The following is an 18064-nucleotide window of genomic DNA, read 5'->3' on the forward strand; positions in this document are numbered from 1 at the left end:
GGGAATACGATGAGGTATGTAACAAATCCTCAGTTAAGATCAGAAGTTTTCAAAAATGGAACCCCAAGAAAAATGATAGTCCACTTCTAAATTTCGACTTAAACTTTTCTTTACTGAAAATAACTTTTCAAAAAAAAATCACACAAAATAATAACACTCTAATGACTACGTTAAAAAGAATAATAATAATGTCAAAATCTATAAAGTAAACTTGAGTGTTATAAAGAAAAGAATACCTATACCTTAAACAGATACAGATACAAATATAAATAGACAGGCATATAGGGTCTGATGTTATAAAAATACTGTGGGAAATGTCTTGGTGCCGTCTATAAAGAAAATCCATGATGTTATAAACACCTATCTATTGTATGACTTCAATCATGCTGAAAAAAAGTTTACAAAATATAACAACTTGTTAAATCAAGTGTTGTTCTCTAGAGTCAAACTATCCATTATCCATATGGAAAACATGATTTTTCCCAGGTATACTATCTTGAAAATACTGCTTTAATAATTAGGAACAGTGGGAAGTTATTCAAAAAGCAAGAGCAAAATACAGAAAAAGTTTAAAGGGCACAATTATTTTTGTTGGTTGGGAAAACAACAAAATTATTTAAAAATTTTAACACAAAAAAAGCAAAAATGTCATTTTTTTCTTCAAAATATTACAATATCAAGCAAAGGAACTCAACCTCTACTTTTGGAACAAGATTAAAACAGATCTTCCCTTTCCATTATTAACCTGTCCCCTAAAGCTGTAGAAGCCTAAGAAGTTTCTCATCAAATAATTTTCAATAATGAAAGTATGTTAATAATTTAGGCTTCTAGTTATAAGTCTTATACTAGTTAGGCAATTTCCCTTACCCATTGTCAAACTGGGTCAGTTGGGTCTCCCAGTAAAGGATGTAGCTCTAAAGGAAATACCTATTCCCCTAAATGTTCCTCTACCTGGAATAGACGTTCTCTCACTGCTTTTCATTTATAATTTAACTAAAGAGAAACTCATTATCAAAGCAGAGATTAAACTTATCTCTCTGTTTATATTTATTCTCTGCATTAGTTCACGTTCCTAAATCTAACTAGAGGTCTCACCCCCAAATAACACTTACTTTATGCTGAGGAATATTCACACGCTATCAGAAAACCCTGTGCCTTATAGTTAGATTAACTATCACAAAGCCAATTTACGTAAATGTAACATATATTTAAATGAGGGGTTATGGATTGTATTAGTAAAACAAGTCTTGCATCAATGCTCTGATGTTGGCATAAGTAATACTCTGGCTAGCATCTGATGTGTTATTAATAATAAAACTGACATCAACAAATACTATCTGCATGTACCAGATGTTCAATTAAAGCTTATCTCAGGCTCCTGCCCATACACTTTAGGATGCTCAATATCAATTATGATGGCAAAATTGTGATGATAGGAAATGAAAGGAAGAGCGATTCTGTCCTGGACACAATGAACTCATAGTGTACCTTACTGAGAAGTGCTGCTATCTGCTCTCCTGTTCTTGTCACTGAGGAAGAATCAGACTTTGTATGGGAGATAATGCAAACACGCATCTCCCTGCAAAGCTCTGAGAACATTTACATACCAGGCAGTGGTATCACTAGAGTATTCCTATTGACCTGCCAAGTGGCTGCACTTTGACAAGAAAAGTGTTGGCTTGATCTAGCAGTACCCAAAAGAAATCAAACTCCACGTACATTAAACTAAAGCTTTCAATCTTATATGAAACATTATTACTTAAAGATATTGACTTATGGGCAAAGAAACGAGCCAAGCCATGTAATATAAAACATCCCAAGGCCAGAGTTAATGCTCACTATTTTAACAAATACTAATACCAAATTTATCACTTCCACAAGTTGTAATGGCCTTTACAAAAAAGATGGATTTTATTAGCACATACAGATAGATTTAATTTCACTGTATCATTATACATAATGTTCAAACCTCAAGTCTTTAAATGATTAGAGTAAAATTTGTACTGAGTAAAATTTGACAAATTAACAAGTCAATTTGGAAGTGAAAATTGGTAGTAATAAAATTTGCTAAGTTATTCATGTTTTAAAAGCAGTTAATTTCCTGTACATATAATAACCAATGTGATTTATCCCTCATAAATGGAAAGACTCATATACCTCAAATGGGTCACAATTTTTTAACAAAAATATTTTACATTAGTTATGTTTCAGTGTCAATAATTATTTTGTATACACAAACTTTAACCATACACTGTAAAGTTTCTAAAAGAAGTATTTGTTTTTATTTTATAGAAGTTCACACGGATAGTCTCAAAGCATTTGAGGTTTTGCTTGTGATTTCTAGTTTATGGTACTCCTGTAGTTGAGAGGTCAGCATGAAGTCTGGAGGAGTGTGAAGTCTGGAGGTGAAAATGTGTTCATGTGGCTCCACTCCAGTTAAGTAGAACTGATAGAGTAACAAGTGTAAGCAACATCACTAGTGTAGGCTACCATTTGGAGAGTGAGGAAATCTTTTGTCTTCCAAGGAAATTGTTGTGCCTTAACCAAGTACTAGTTTCATGTTCCTGTGAAACAGTCCACAAGACATCAAATGACAAATTAATATCAAGCTCATAGTAATTTATTCAAGATAACTACATGTTTTCTGATCCCAATGTATTTAACCTTGATTTGTGAACAGAACATTTTGTTCATTGTTTGTTGAAGCTTATTTGAAACCAAGGAATGTGAGACCAATAGAGAAACCAGGAAGGCAGGAGTCACAGCACCACATATATGACACGGAGGGACCTATGTATCATCCATGCCAATTCACTGTGAAAGGGGTTTTCAAATGCTTATCTGTGAACCATGCTAAGAATGTGCTCCCTAAACTGCCAAATGTAAATGGAGTTAAACTGTATTTCTGCTTGCTTAGATTTGGATAGAAATTATCCTTATATAACTGAAGTGCACAGCCTCCCACATGGATCTAGGTATACATTTTGGCTCATCTACTCATTATCTTTTTAATCTAAAGACTTAGTCATCTATTTGTTGTAAGTTCTAAAACATGTGAGCTATTGGGTGCTGTTCTAGTTTCTGAGGCATACAAAGCTTACATCACCTGCCTCTTCAAACCTAAACTTTAGTAGAGTGGAGCTAATGCATCAAGAAATGGGAAATGAGGAAGTATCTCCCCAAAGGTTGCTGTGAAGACTGCTAGACATTATATTGTAATACGAGAAGGTTATGTATTATATGAATTGCTTACCAGACTCAGGACCCTAACCTACGCCAATCCACACATGAATAACCAACCTCCTGCCTTCCCAAGGCAGAAGAAAGTACAGATAAGCAGTGACAAGAAGAGGGATATGCTAGCCTTGTCCAAGGCCTGGGTTGGGCAACAACCCAGCTAGCAGTGCTCTCCTGAGTTATACTGAGGGCAGGAGGCCAAGGCAGGTCAGCAAACATGAAGAGGGCTACTTAAGCCCAGTGGCAACCCAACCAAACCCAGGACTGGCTCTGCCTAAGGCCCTGATGGTCAGAGGTAAACCCCAAATGATATGTATCTCTAGAGTATAACCTCTGGTCCACCTTGTACTGATATTTTATCTGTGCACCCCAATAAAGCTTATCTAAGGATCAGAGGAAAAAGCCAGCCACTATATTAAACATAGAAGTCAGGCAACAGTAGCACATGCCTTTAATCTTAGCATTTAGAAGGCCAAGATTCATCCAGATCTCTGTGAGTTCAAGGCCACACTGGGAACAGAGCCAGACGTGGTGGCACATGCCTTAATTCCCAGAACGAGTTAACCATAGAGGTCTAGAGGTCTGTACAGACATACAGGAAGTGATAGAGCTGGGCAGAAAGAGGAAGTGATGTAGCTGGGTGGAGAGAGGAAGTGAGTTGGCAGGGACAGAAAGGATATAGGTGTGGGTATACAGAAAGTATCTCTCTCTTTGGCTGAGGATTTGTGAGTGGTAAAAATATGGCTAGCTTCTTTCTGCTTCTCTGATCTCTCAGTTTTAACCCCAATATCTGCCTCTGGGTCTTTTATTAGTAAGACTGTTTAGCAATTCATCTTACACCTCCTTGCCTCAAGTTGTTATAGAACTTAGCCTCAGAGACCAACACAAAACCTTGCCCACTTGTATGGACCAAACAACACTATTGCCCAGTCAGGAAATACACTCTAACCTTGTCTTGTCAGAAGCGATCACAAAACCCAGTGGCAATTCCCCTATTCAAAGTCCAATCATTGGACCTCAAAGCACAGCCAGGGGCATCTTTTGACCTCTGAGCTCAGACAGTGACCCAGTGCGGGGACAGAGCCCTACAGCAAAGGTCTGCCTATCATGTTTGCTACGAACTGGATGCAACAAATAGTGAAGGCCTGTCAATATCAATCACACATACACACACACACACACACATACACACACACACACACACACACACACACACACACACACGCATGATGAAACTGGTAGCCATGTTTTCTCCAATGTACAGGGACCAACAAAAGGTCATAAAATTGATATAAAAAATTGAAGTAGAGAAGAGTGTAAATGAAATTCCTGAAAAGCAGCTGGGTCTGGCTATAAACAAACAAACAAACAAACAAAAATCCTATGTCCTGCAGACACAGAAGTCTGTGTCTGCAGAGACTAATAAATCAATCAGAATTTCAGTACCACGGAGAGATTTCAATTTTGTAGGTTCAGAGGCTAATTACTTTATCTTGGGCTAGTTTTAGTCCCCTGGAACAGCCATTCCTTACCCCATTCTATATTTGAACTAACACTTCATGACAAATAAAAACCTCTTAAAAGCTATTAACTTAGAACTAACTTAGTAAAATATTAGCTTCCACCATGCCAAGAACTAAGAATATCATCAGACAGCATCTTGGGCCTAGAAAATAAGCCCCTCCCCTATAAATTGGTACCCACCCACCTCTCTGGTGTGCCCACCAATGTATTTTAATATTACCTTGATTAATCAGTTTCTTTGTTCTGTGAAACTATAAAAAAAAAAAACCTGTGAAACTGTTTCCACATTGGAACATGGAATTTGGGTAACCAAATCTCTGTTCCCAGGCCATGGTCACTCAAAATGGCTCCAGAATAAACTGTCTCTTAGTCCCTTTATGACGATAGCTGTATTTTTTTTTACATCAACAGTAGTATATGAAACTACCAAAAGAAACAAAGGAAGCTCCAATAACAAGCTGTAGAGGAGTGAAATTAACTAATTTGGATATGGAAAATGAATTCTAAAAACCACATTTTTATTAATTAATCAATGAATCAGTTTTTCCCAACACAATCACAATTTCCCCTCCCTTCTTCCTCTCCTCCAAGTCCCTTCCCCCACCCTCCTTTGACTCCACCCCTTCTCCCTTCCCTTCAGAAAAGTGTAGGCCTTCCATGAATATCAACCAGACATGGGATATCAAGTTGCCACAAGACTAGGCACCTCCTCTCTTATTAAGTCTGGACAAGGTAACCCAGCAGGAGGAAAAGCTCCCCAAAAGCAGGCAACAGAGTCAGAGACAGCCCCTGCTCCCTCTGCCAGGAGTACCACAAGAAGACCAATCCACACAATCACAAGACATGTGCAGAGGGCCCAGGTCAGTCTCATGCAAGTTCTCTGGTTGGTGTTGAGTCTCCATGAGGAGATACAAAAATACATTTGACTGTGTATTTTCCCGTGGTGTCCTTGGCCCTTCTGCCCTCCCCCCATAATCCTTCCTTTCCCTCTTCTACAGGATTTCCTGAGACCCTTCTAATGTGGGTATCTGCATCTATTTCTATCAGTTTCTGGGTGAAGCCTCTCTGATGACAATTGAGCTTAGCAATGATCTAAGAGTATAGCAGAATATCAATAGGAATCATTTCATTGACTTTTTTTTCTTTTTTTGCCAATCACATTTGGTTCTATCCTAGGTCTCTGAGCTGTTCAGCTTCTGGGTCCTGTCCCTCCAGGTACTGTCAGGGATGGGCTTCCTCTCATAGTATGAGTCTCAAGCTGGACCAGTCATTGGTTGGCCACTCCCATAATTTCTGTGCCACCTTTGTCCCAACATATCTTATAAGCATGGAAAATTGTAGGTGAGAGGTTATGTGGCTCAGTTGGGGTCCCAATCCCTCCACTGGAAGTCTTACCTGGTTATAAGAGATGACTGATTCAGACTCTGTATCTCCCATTGCTAGGAGTCTTAGCTAGGGTCACCCTCATAGATTACTGGGAGAAAAAGCACTTGTTTGAACAATCATAAATATGAAGGAAGAATACTAAAAACAGAATGTTTTAAAACATCATATTTAAGGAATACAATATGGCTAAGAGCAGGTTTCCCAGAAGGTTAAGAGAGAACAGGAGGACACGGTCAAAATGATAGTAGTAAGGAAACCAGGCAGGCAAGCCTCTGAGTAGCTAAGCAACCTGGGATTCCACTTGGCTTGGGATACTTACCCATCCCTCTCCAGACAACAAACCTAGAAACTAAGACCCTCAGCTGCAGAGAGCTGTTCCTCCTTTAACAACCCCATACTGATTCCCCTTTTGTGGATATTTTTCCATTTAAACATATACCAGACCATTTCTGTAAGACAAGGCATAGGCTAGTTCTGCCTGAACTGATTGGGAGTTAATACAGGCCACTCCAGGAATATGTGCTAGCCACAAGGCTGGTGTGGGAGAAAGCACTGGGCTGTAACAGAGCAAAAGTTACCTGCACTTTGCTGTGTAAGTCTTCTCCTAGAAGTCAACAGTCTTGAGTAGACCCTACACTTTCAAACTGCCCACATCCCAATCCTCCACTGTAACTGTTGCCTTGGTTAGAGACAGGTTCTTGATGCTTCCTATGCATGATGCTTAACTTTGCTGTCAACTTGACTGAACTAATAAACATTTAGAAGGTAAGTAACAGCTGTGTCTGCAAGAGTGTTTTGAAAGAGGATTATCTCATTGGTGGAGGTAATAATGTGAATAAATCATCAGGGATAGAACTATAGAAGGTGGAGATTATTCTGCCCAATGGCCTGGGGCCACATTACCATGGACTTAAACTTCTGAAGCTGTGAGCCTAATAGATTCTCTTTAAGTTTCCATGTCAGTTTTTTCACTACAACAGTGGGAGAAGTAACTAACAGCACATGTTACCAGCTTCCCAGAATCTTCCTGGGGCTTTTACATTACTAACCTCACTTTCTAAATATGAAAATGAAGAAATTTAAAAGGGTAAGTCTCATCCTCAATCAGATATGTGACGTTTCCAGTCCTTTCCCTCAGAAAAAGCCATCAATGTTGCATTTAACACAATGAAAAAAGGACCGATTGCTTTGGTATTTATAAACAGAAGTCAGTATGTCCCTAGTTTGGCCATTCAGATTACTTATGAAGACCTTTTCTCTCAGTGTTCAAGTTTCAGGTTTTTTTTTTTATTTTAATCCAAAACACAATATTCTTGCTTCTAAAAAGCAAGCAAATGGTACATTTCAGAATCCAAATGTCTTTTATTATGAGTTAAGACGAACTCTCTAAGAAAGACTAAAATTTTTTTAAATTGTCAAAAATCTTTAATAAATTTTTTATTCCTTTTATTATAGAGATTATAATATTACATTATTTCCCCATTCTTTTTCCTCTCTCCAAACCCTCTTGATATACCTCTCTTTGGCCTATTTCAAAATCATGACCTTTTTATTTCCTTATTGTTATTATATGCATGCATATATATGCATATATATTCCTAAATATAATGCTCAGTCTGTATAATGTTATTTGTATATATGTTTTCAGGGCTTATCGTTTAGTATTAGATCATCAATCAGTATGCCCTTCCCTGGAGAAGACTGTTTCTCCTATTCTCAGCATTCCTTAGTTGCTTGCAGTTCTTTGTGAAGGGTTAAGGCCTCTTAGTCTTTCCCCCATCCAGCTTGGCATGTCTGCTGTTGTTGTCCTTGTTCAGCTCATGTTTAGGCAGTCATGGGTTTCAGTGATTTCTTCCACTTTAAATGTTTGTATAAAACACTAAAACTAATGGGATCGTTTTCAACATATAAATCCTAATCGTGATCTGGGAAAGCTCTTGATTAAATAAAACATTTTCTTGTTAGATTTTCCTAGGTATGAAACTTAATCAAGGGTTGTCTACAGTTCTAAAAACTAAGTTTACCTCTAGAGATAAATATGAATAAATTTAACACTACGTGTTCACACTTTTAAAACCCTTTACCTTAATCATCACAGTAGAGGATCTCAGTGAGCTGCTTCCTGGCACTGGCCATAGACTCCAACTTTGGCACTTCAAGGAGAACAAGATACATGAGGTCTAATGACTTGCTTCACCTTTTCACCTTTAGCATCAAAACTATGGGTAAGATCATCAAAAATGTTGAGTGGCCTGCTGTTTAGTGAAAATACATTATGAATGAGTTTGTCAATGGCTCGGAGTAAAACATAAATCTCTAAACATAATGCAAATGATTCTGAATTTCTCTTATCCTCAATTAATATTCGTGAAAAAGAAGTAGACTACGATATTATAGTTGCTACTGTATTCAATTAGCTACAATTGAAGACAGATGCATTTATATTCATGTACACAGATGGCTCTTCCCATTTGTCTTCATCTGTCTTCTGAATCTATCACAGGATACGTAAGAGCAGATAGTTTATAAAGACCAGGTGTGTGTTTCTTACAGCTTTAAAGCCTGGGAAGCCCAAAGACAAGGAGCCTCAAGCTAGCAAGGGCTTTGCTACTGTTCATCTCATTGCACGAGGTAGAAGTGAAGGAAAGGTCTCAGGAGAGAAAAAGCAAGAAGAACCAAACTTGTTCTTATTTTCCCGACCTGCAACAATGGCAGACTCTCATGATAACACTACTGATCCGTTTATGAGGGAAGAGTTTTGTGACCTGATTACCTCTGAAAGGCTCCTCCCTCTGAGGATTATGTTTTCAATACAGAAACATGGGGGCAGAAGACACATCGATCCTTAGCACCACATCAGTATGAATAAGTTTAGTTACAAGACTAAACGTATTTTCTTAGTTTTACTTGGTTTATTTGGAGATCCACCTTCTGTTCAAGGTTTATATATTTAATGTATTCTCTGCAAGGTCAAGATACAGAGCAGAATGATATATCTCAACCGCATTTTGTTAAGAAAAGGAAGAAAGGACATAACTGCATGTCACATTTCAGCTGTCAGACCCCTTCAGTATGATGGAGGCACACCAGCAAACTTCAAAGGACAGCTAAACAGAAGCTTCTCCCTCCATGCCTGTTCAGTAAACCATCACAAGCTCACAATATCAGCACTCCGGGAAGGGTGCTTTATTCAGTACCTTCATTCAGTGTTTACCGTGATCACTCATTATTTTAAAGAATTACAAACCACAGTCAAAAAAATCAGCAAATGGACTCAGTAGAAAGATGCAAGGGTTTAAAACAGTAGTTTTAAACAGTCACAACCTATGTTGGAGTGTCAGCGGGTTAACAAGACCTTCAGTTCTATAAAAGATTTAAAAAAGAACAGAAAGAAAGACAAATCTTTGACATTCTATGCCTGTCCCTTCTGTGCTTTGAGGACCCAACTCTATGAAAGGCAAGGAATAACAATGCGTTTTATGAAAAAGTCATTTCTCTTTGTTGCTTTGCATATGAAAGCTTATCCAAGAATATTGGATGCGCATTTGAGGCTGGGGGTGAAAAGAACAGCTCATACCACACTTTTTGAAGTGTTCCAAATGCTAAATCATCCTCAAACATTCTTTGATCCGACTTGGCTCGGAAGTCCCTCCACTTTTTTCCACACTCAGTTGCTTCTTTCCACTCTGTGAGCTCAGTCAGCTCTTCTCAAGGCCTGCGGGAAGTGAAAGGAAGAAATTGACTTTTCCATAAGTCAAACTGCCATCTGCTAAGGATCCTGGCCCCTCTCTTTATCTCTGTAGAGAAGTAACTTCCTGGTTACTTCCCCGGGCTCAAATGGAAGCATTAACTAAACTGAAAGGCTTAACAACTCCAGTTTCATAGGCTTCCGGGACAGACTAGAAAGAACATGAAAGTAAGCAATTGCTTTTCCAGTCTGCGGGGAAGTGGACTGCGTCCAAGTCTCACAACCCTCCTGGCATCTGGACTACTTATATAACCCTCAAGAGAACAATGGCCATTGTCAAGTCCCAGCCATGCATGACAGCTCAACATCCCCCCTTTTCTTCCTTAATTTTTTAAAAAATAAACTCTCTGTTGGCCACACTAAAACTGGGGCATTGTTTCTAAATTTCTTCCTGCATTGCAGAGAGACACTGCCAACAGAACGCCATCTGCCATAGCCTAGTATACCTGAAGGGACAAGAATATCCCCCTGGGGAAAGAAGGGTATGCCACAACTAGCCAGCATGTTCGTTTTTCCTTTTTCTTTCTTATTCATTTTCTGAAATACTCCAAGGGGAAAATAGCATTGTAATTGAGATTTCCAATGGGCATAAATATTTTACTGAAATATGACAAGTCACAATTCATTTGTGGCGTTTCATTCATTATAGCTGTGTCAATGCATCTCAGTTTTAAATCTGGGATGACCTACAAAAGTTCACAGTGGGCTCGCAGCAGCTACTTCTATGCATGTCCTGCACAGCTTAATTATTTCATAATTGAAAGATGGCTTCCAAAGAAATGCCTGCTTTTTAGTTTCAAGTAATTGTGTGGCTAGAAAAAAGCTAGCAGAAGATTGTCTAATGAAACTCCAGGCTTTGTGCAGTCGCTATGGCTTCCCCAAGCAAACCAGTTGTCTGCAATGTAAATATTTACTTCTACTGTGCTCAGGGAGCATACAAAGTTTCCTGACACTCCCCATTCAGCAAATACACAGTTGAGATAATGTAAGCTCCAGAACGGCATCCATCCAATAAATTCAAGAATCTGACTCAGAATCAGTGTCAACAGACCCTTTTAAACCCATATTTATTGCAAGGAGCTGTGCTAAGAAATGGAAATGCAAAGAGTCATATAATATAAGCTTTGCCATAAAAGAGTTTATAATCTAATTGGGGGCATAAATCTTACACAAAAGTACACCATCCACGGTGTTAGGGATTATATGAGTGATGAAACCAATAAATTCAATATAATCTTATCAGAGAGCCCAGGAAATGAAAACACACATCACCAATATCCTAGGTGAGAATGCAGGTGGAAATGCAGATGTCCACAGCACATGTGAGCTCACTGGCTTCTGGTCTCATTGAAATTAAAATTTTGAGACGTTAGCTGCAAATAACTTAAGCATATGTTTCAGAGAACTCATTATACACGCAAACATTCAAAGTAAAATGACAAACTTCAGAGAACATTAGGTAATCAAATGTTCAAAATAGTGATTTCTACTCTTTTACATTCTATTTAGGGATGTGTCTGTCTGTGTGTGTGTGTGTGTGTGTGTGTGTGTGTGTGTGTGTGTGTGTGTTATATGTGTACAAGTATCCATGGAGGCCAGAATAGAGTGTCAGATCCCCTGGAACTGGAGTTGTAAGCCACAGAACATGGGTATTAGGAACTGAACATGAGTCTTTCTGAAGAGCAGGAAGGGTTCTTAATCTCTCAGCCTTCTCTCCAGCCCCCTCAAAGTGGTGTTCCTTAAAAAAATTATTCCAATGATAAAACTATCAAGGTAGGGCCAGGGACATTTTGTGGTATATACTCATATACCATATCTCAGCTAATATGTGCTTAGATATGTCATTTATATAGATGTATACATGCTTTATATCTGAATACAAGATTAAAGGCAAATGTATGAAAAAATTTTGTAGAATTGTGGGATTGCTTCCTTTTAACTGTTCATTTTTTGTTGTCCTTCCTATTTTATTATATACTCATTTATGATATGTCAAGTGCACTTTTAATTGATAGGGTTCATGTTATAGAACACTATCATGTTTACAAGACAAAAATGAGCAGAAGCTGCATCCTTCCTGCCTGTCCCACCCACCTGATCCCTTCCTGTGGCATCCTGCACTGAGTGATTCATTTATTACAACTTATCATATAATACTGATGTCTTATTACTACCCAAACTTCCTATTTTACAGTGGACTCACTGTGTTGTACACTTCTGCTAAAATAGATAATGTCATGCCTCCACCATCAGAATGTCACAGAAGGTGCTTTCATTGCACTGAAATTGCCATGTGCTCTGCCCACTCATTTCTACCATTTCTCTGAACTTCTTGTATCACTGACTTTTCCTTTATATTCTTGCCTTTTCTATAATAGTGTGCATTTAGAATCATGTTGAATGTCATCATGTCAGGCTATTTTCATTTATTTAATAGTTATTAAGACTCCTCCAAGTCCTACTGTGACTTGATAGTACATCTCTTTTCATCATTGAACATTAGTTTCTTTTGTGAATGTACCAGTTTGCCCACTCGTTCATCTGCTGACAGATATTTTAGTTACTTAGAATTTTTGTTGCAGTTATGTGTTGTGTGACAAGACTTTTCCTGGGGAGACACAACACATGTCTACTCAACTCTAGATAGGGAGCGCATGACAGATCAAAGTATAGATACCACCAAAGTCCAACTAGGTGAACCATGAGTTGTACTGGGGTTACTTGCAGGAGTAAGGGTGAAGTACTACTTATAGGAGCAGAAATGAGTCAAAGGCAGCTGCATCACCAAAGCCCACCCCATCATAGGTGACAGCTCCAAAAGCTGGGAACCTGAGCATACTGAACAGCTCAACAGGTTGAAGAGTGTCCCTTCTAGTGACTACTCCATCTATCTAAGCCTCTTCCAGGCAGCTTGGTTGATTTCTGCTTCTTCTAGGCAGCTAGTCTAGTCTCAAAGTCTTCTTTGCAGATTGGCTTGCTTGAGAGTGACTCTCAGCAGCCTTTAATGCTTACTCTGGGAAAGAGACCTGAATCTGGGGGCTTCCAAGGATTTCCTAAGCCATTTTGAGTTGTTTGGTTTCTGGATTAAAGCCGTTCCCTGCAGGCTAGAATGAATCAATCTCAAAGAAAACTGCTACACATTATGCATAGAATTACATTTGTGTGCAGGTGTCTGAGAAGATAGACATCATCAACTCTTGGTGTAAATACCAAGAACAATACTGGACAAAATGATAAGACAGAGTTTATTTTTGAAATACCATCAAGTTGTCTTCCAAAGTGGCTGCTCCATTTGGCATTTCCACCAGCAACGGGTGAAAGTCAATGTCACATACTCATCACTGCTGCTGGGGTCAGTGCTTTGTATTAAAGCCATTACCAGATAGGTGCACAGAGATGCCTTACTGATGTCCTCCCTGAAATTCCAGGTGGCATATGATGTTAAGAACTTTGCAGCCTCTCCCTCGGTCATCTGAACTTCTTCAATGTTGAGTTTTCTGTTTGGACCTTATGTCCATTTCTTTTTAATCTGGTGGTTTTGAGTTGAGAGTTTAAGATTTAAAAAAAAAAAAAAAACATGTGGCTTAATTGGCTTATTAGGATTATTGCCTGTTGCATCCATTTCCCTGTGAACTGTACAACTTCATTCTGTGTCCATTCCTCCCTTGATAAACACCTAGGTTGGTTCTGTAGTTCAGCTGTTGTCAATAGTACTGCAATAAACATTGATATTTAATTGTCTTTGTAGTGTGTCAACTTGGAATCCTTTGGGTAAGCCCATGGTCTATCTGGGTCATCTGGAAGATCTACTTTTAGTTTTTCAAGAAATCTCCAGTCTTATTTCCATAGCGGGTAGAGTAGATTACATTCTCACTAAGAATATATACAGGCAGTCTTCCTAGCTTTGGTTGTTGTTTTCTTAATAAGTGGTGTACTCGTCAGGGTTCTCTAGAGGAACAGAACTGATGCAATGAATTTACATAGATACAGAGAAAGGCAATTTATTAGAATGGCTTACAGGCTCTGGTCCAGCTAGCCCAACAATGGCTGTCTACCAACAGAAGGTACAAGAATCCAGCAACTCTTCAGTCTTCAATATATTCCAGAATCCCAAAGAAGTAGGCTCTAATGCCAGTGAAGAAACTGACTTGCTAGTGAGACCAAGATCAAGCAGATAAAGAGCAAACTTTCTTTTCCTGTGTCCTTTAATAGCCTGTCGGCAGAAGATGTGGCTCAGATTAAATGCGGATCTTCCCAAAGATCTGGATTAAAGTTGTGTCTTCTCAGCCAGGCTGTGGTGGCACATGCCTTTAATCCCAGTTCTTGGGAGGCAGAAGCAGGCAGATCTTTGAGAGTTTGATGCCAGTCTGGTCTACAGAGTGAGTTCTAGGATAGCCAGGGCTATACAGTGAGACCCTGCCTCTAAAATAAAGTGTATCCTCACCTCAAGAGATCTGTATTAGGGGTATATCTTCTCATTTCCATGATCTGGATTAGAAGTGGCTCTTCCCACTTCAAACAAATTAATTAAGAAAAAAGTCCTTCATGGGGTGCCCACCCATTTGGGTTTTATTCATTCCAGAAGTAGTCAAATCAACAACCAAGAATACCCATCACACATGGTATCCTGATTAGAGCAATATGGAAAATCTCAATATAGTTTTAATTCAAATTTACCTGAACATTTTTCATATGTATGTTGACCACTTGAATTTCATCTTCTGAGAACTGTTTATCTCATTAATGTATTTATTGATTGGGTTGTTTGACTTTTTTGGTTTTGGCTTTTTTTTTATTTGATTCAGTTTGTTTGGTTTTTTTTCCCCCTGAGGTCTTTTTTTGGTTTCTTTAGTTCTTTGAATATTCTAAATATGTATTTCAGATGTACAGCAACAAAAATGTTCCATCCTGAAAGGCTGGTTTTCACTTGATTAACAGTTTCTTTGCTATAGAAAAGCTTTCAATTCTCATCAAGGCTAGGTATTTTGGAGAGAGATGGCGAGGTTCAGATGAATTATCCTTTAAATAAGAACTCTATTAAGAGAGCTATTAGTGCCAAAGGACAACAGTCAACACAGTTCAGTAGGCTTCCAAAGCAAAAGATGCTTCAGCCACACCGGACAAGGCATGGTGTCCATCCTCAAATGCTTCTGACACAGGGGGTGGGTTTTTTGATGAGGCAGCATGCTTAGTTAATAACTGACCTAAGCCACTAACATCAGTCAGGATGTACTGGATTCTCAGGCAGCAGAGGAAATGGGAGGAATTTGGCACTCATGAGAGCAGTGAAGGAGAAAACTTGGGAATCACATCAGCTCTTTGCAACAGGTGCAGTGTAGAGAGGTTGCTGGGCATGTGGCCAGAGCTGGGAGGCAGCAGCTCCTATGATCTAACTTGTCAAATGTTAGAGTCATTTCCTTAGCAACTGGAGTCTCATTCAGGAGTTCATAATTATACCTTGAAGTGTTTGCCTGACTTTTTCCTCTATGAGTTTCAGAGTTTCAGATCTTACATTAAGGTCCCTGGTCCATTTAGAGTAATTTTTTTTTTCAGAGTGAGAAATAGGCATCTAGTTTCAATCTTGAACACATGGAGACTCAATTTTCTCAGCACTGTTTATTGAAGAGGCTGTCTTGCTAATGATCTGATGATTGTATTTGTGTGAATTTATGCTATTCCACTGATTTATTTGTCTGTTCTTTGTCAATGCCCCCTTGTCTGTATAACTGTAGCTTTTCAGTAAGTTTCCTGTGATCCATAAGTAATTTCAGTAGTTTATATTTTGAAAGTTTTCTTCTTCTCAGTACTGAAAATACTCCTGGATATGTTAAGGTTTGGTTTTGTTTTGTTCTTTACATATAAAAATACATCCAAAGTGAAGAAGAAAAAAAAACACATGCCTAAAAATAATATGTTGTGTGCGTGCACGCATGCAAGCATACATGTGTGTCTCTGTGTGTGTGTCTGTGTGCATGCATTTATGTGCATGTGTATTCTGGCTGAGGAACATACAATACCCAGCCACAACCTAGGTCACTGCACTAGGTCCTCATACAAGTCATTTCATCCTCCTCCAAATAAAGTCATCTTTGTGGTAGAATTACTAGATTCTTGAATAGATGTAAAGGAAAAAACCTTTAAGTCACACAAATAGTAAATGAGTAACTTAATTTCAAACTCATGATGATCCAGTTCTAAAATACATGATCTATACAGGGTTTCCTTGCTTTGAATATGACAGCAAGAATGACTGCAACAGCTTGTCTGCAGTTATGGGTAGTACCTCCAACAGAATCATTCAAAAATGGAAGAGGATGGCAAGAATTTCATGCTGATTTTCCATTGTAACACACACACACACACACACACACACACACACACACACACACACACACATATATATATATATATATTCTTTTAATTTCTCGTGTAAACCTCATAAAAACTAAGTTAAATTCAAATATGGCCATTAGTAAGCGTGGTCAAATTATCTTTAAATCAGTAACTACATGGATATATTTTCACATAGTGAGAATATAAAAATAAGCTGTTCTTTACTCCACTATTCAATTATTTGGAAAAGAATTTTGCCATGTTGGAGTTCATTTGAATGATAGTTTGCAAAGGTCTCATAGTGTGGAAAATAATTTTCTCCAACAAATTTGGGTCAATAATTTTTCTTGAAATTGGATAAAGCAGCATGATAGTCGGGATGAAGAATGAAGCCAACTTGTTCAAGCTTAGTTTCCCTTAAAACGTAATACGATATAATATTGTGCTGGTTAGTTTTATGTCTGCTTGATATAAGCTAAAGTCATCTGAGAAGAGGGAATCTCAGATGAGAAAGTGCCTCCATCAGACCAGGCTGTAGGCAAGTCTGCGGAGCCTTTTCTTAATTAGTGATTGGTGTGGGAGGGCTCAGCCCATTGTGGGTGGTGCCATCCCTAGGTTGGTGGTCCTGGGTTTTGTAAGAAAGCAGGGTGAGCAAGCCATGAGGAGCAAAGCCAGTAAGTGACACTCTTTCACGACCTCTGCATCAGCTCTCACCACCAGGTTCCTGTCCTGTTTGAGTTCCTGCCCTAACTTCCTTCAGTGATCAACTGTGACATGGAGGTGTAAGCCAAATAAACCTTCTCCTCCCCAAGTTGCTTTTAGTCATGGTGCTTCATCACAGGAATAGTCATCCTAACTAAGACAAATACCAATCTGTTTTCAATGTGTTTTACACACGTGAATGCAAAATCACTAATTATATCAAATTCTGTTTTCGTTCCATTATTCTTTTAGCTGACTGTGGTTAAAAGCTAGCTCCTTCTACATTAGGGCGTTGCTCGACCTAGAGCCACAAGGATTAGGTCAGAGCATTTCCTAGTGTGTTTCATTTACTCGCTTCCCACAAGAGTTACCACAGCCTTTCATTATTAGATGAAATGTCACAGAAACTTAGCCTCCCAGCCTAAACAGCCAAGAGCTATTATTACTCTTTTCCTGAACAAGAGAAATTTGACCCCATGTCCACAATCATCATATCCTGCAGCACAGCAGGCTGATCATTGAATTTGTAACTAGATGGCTTTAATGTTTTTACTTGATAAAGAGAGCAGCATTTTGACCCGATGCCTTAATAGAAAGCCCAGGAATAAGATAGAAAAGAAAAGAAAACACACTTTCACCATCGATTTTTCTGGAATTTGTCATTTGGCTAGAGGTAGGGAAAGGGGCAGATACTAATATATGGCAGATGTTACTCTATTGTTATCAGTTTCCATATGCTAAATTTCCAGAAACATTATATGGAGTTAATTAAGTTTGGTAAACATTAATAAAGACTGATAATAGTCAAAATTTCAAATGAAACCTTGTCAAAGCTGCTAAACAATTGTTTTATTTACTGCTAAATCTCTTATTTTTAGTAACATGTTTTGGTCATAAACACTCAAAAAATAGATACCGGATGAATCAAAATTTTAACACCATACCTCACCTTAAAGCTGCTTATAACTTTTAGAGGTATGGTTCTTTATCATTTTAAAATACACAACTTATTTCAGAAGAAATTATGTATGACTAGAAATATTAGCTCAAGAATCTGGAGAAGACCTGATTATGAGAAATAAGTTCATTGCAAAGGGACTTAGTCTGCAGATACCAAGAAAGGCAACGTCATTA

Source organism: Peromyscus eremicus, chromosome 6 (assembly GCF_949786415.1).
Source record: "Peromyscus eremicus chromosome 6, PerEre_H2_v1, whole genome shotgun sequence".
Taxonomy (NCBI): Eukaryota; Metazoa; Chordata; class Mammalia; order Rodentia; family Cricetidae; genus Peromyscus; species Peromyscus eremicus.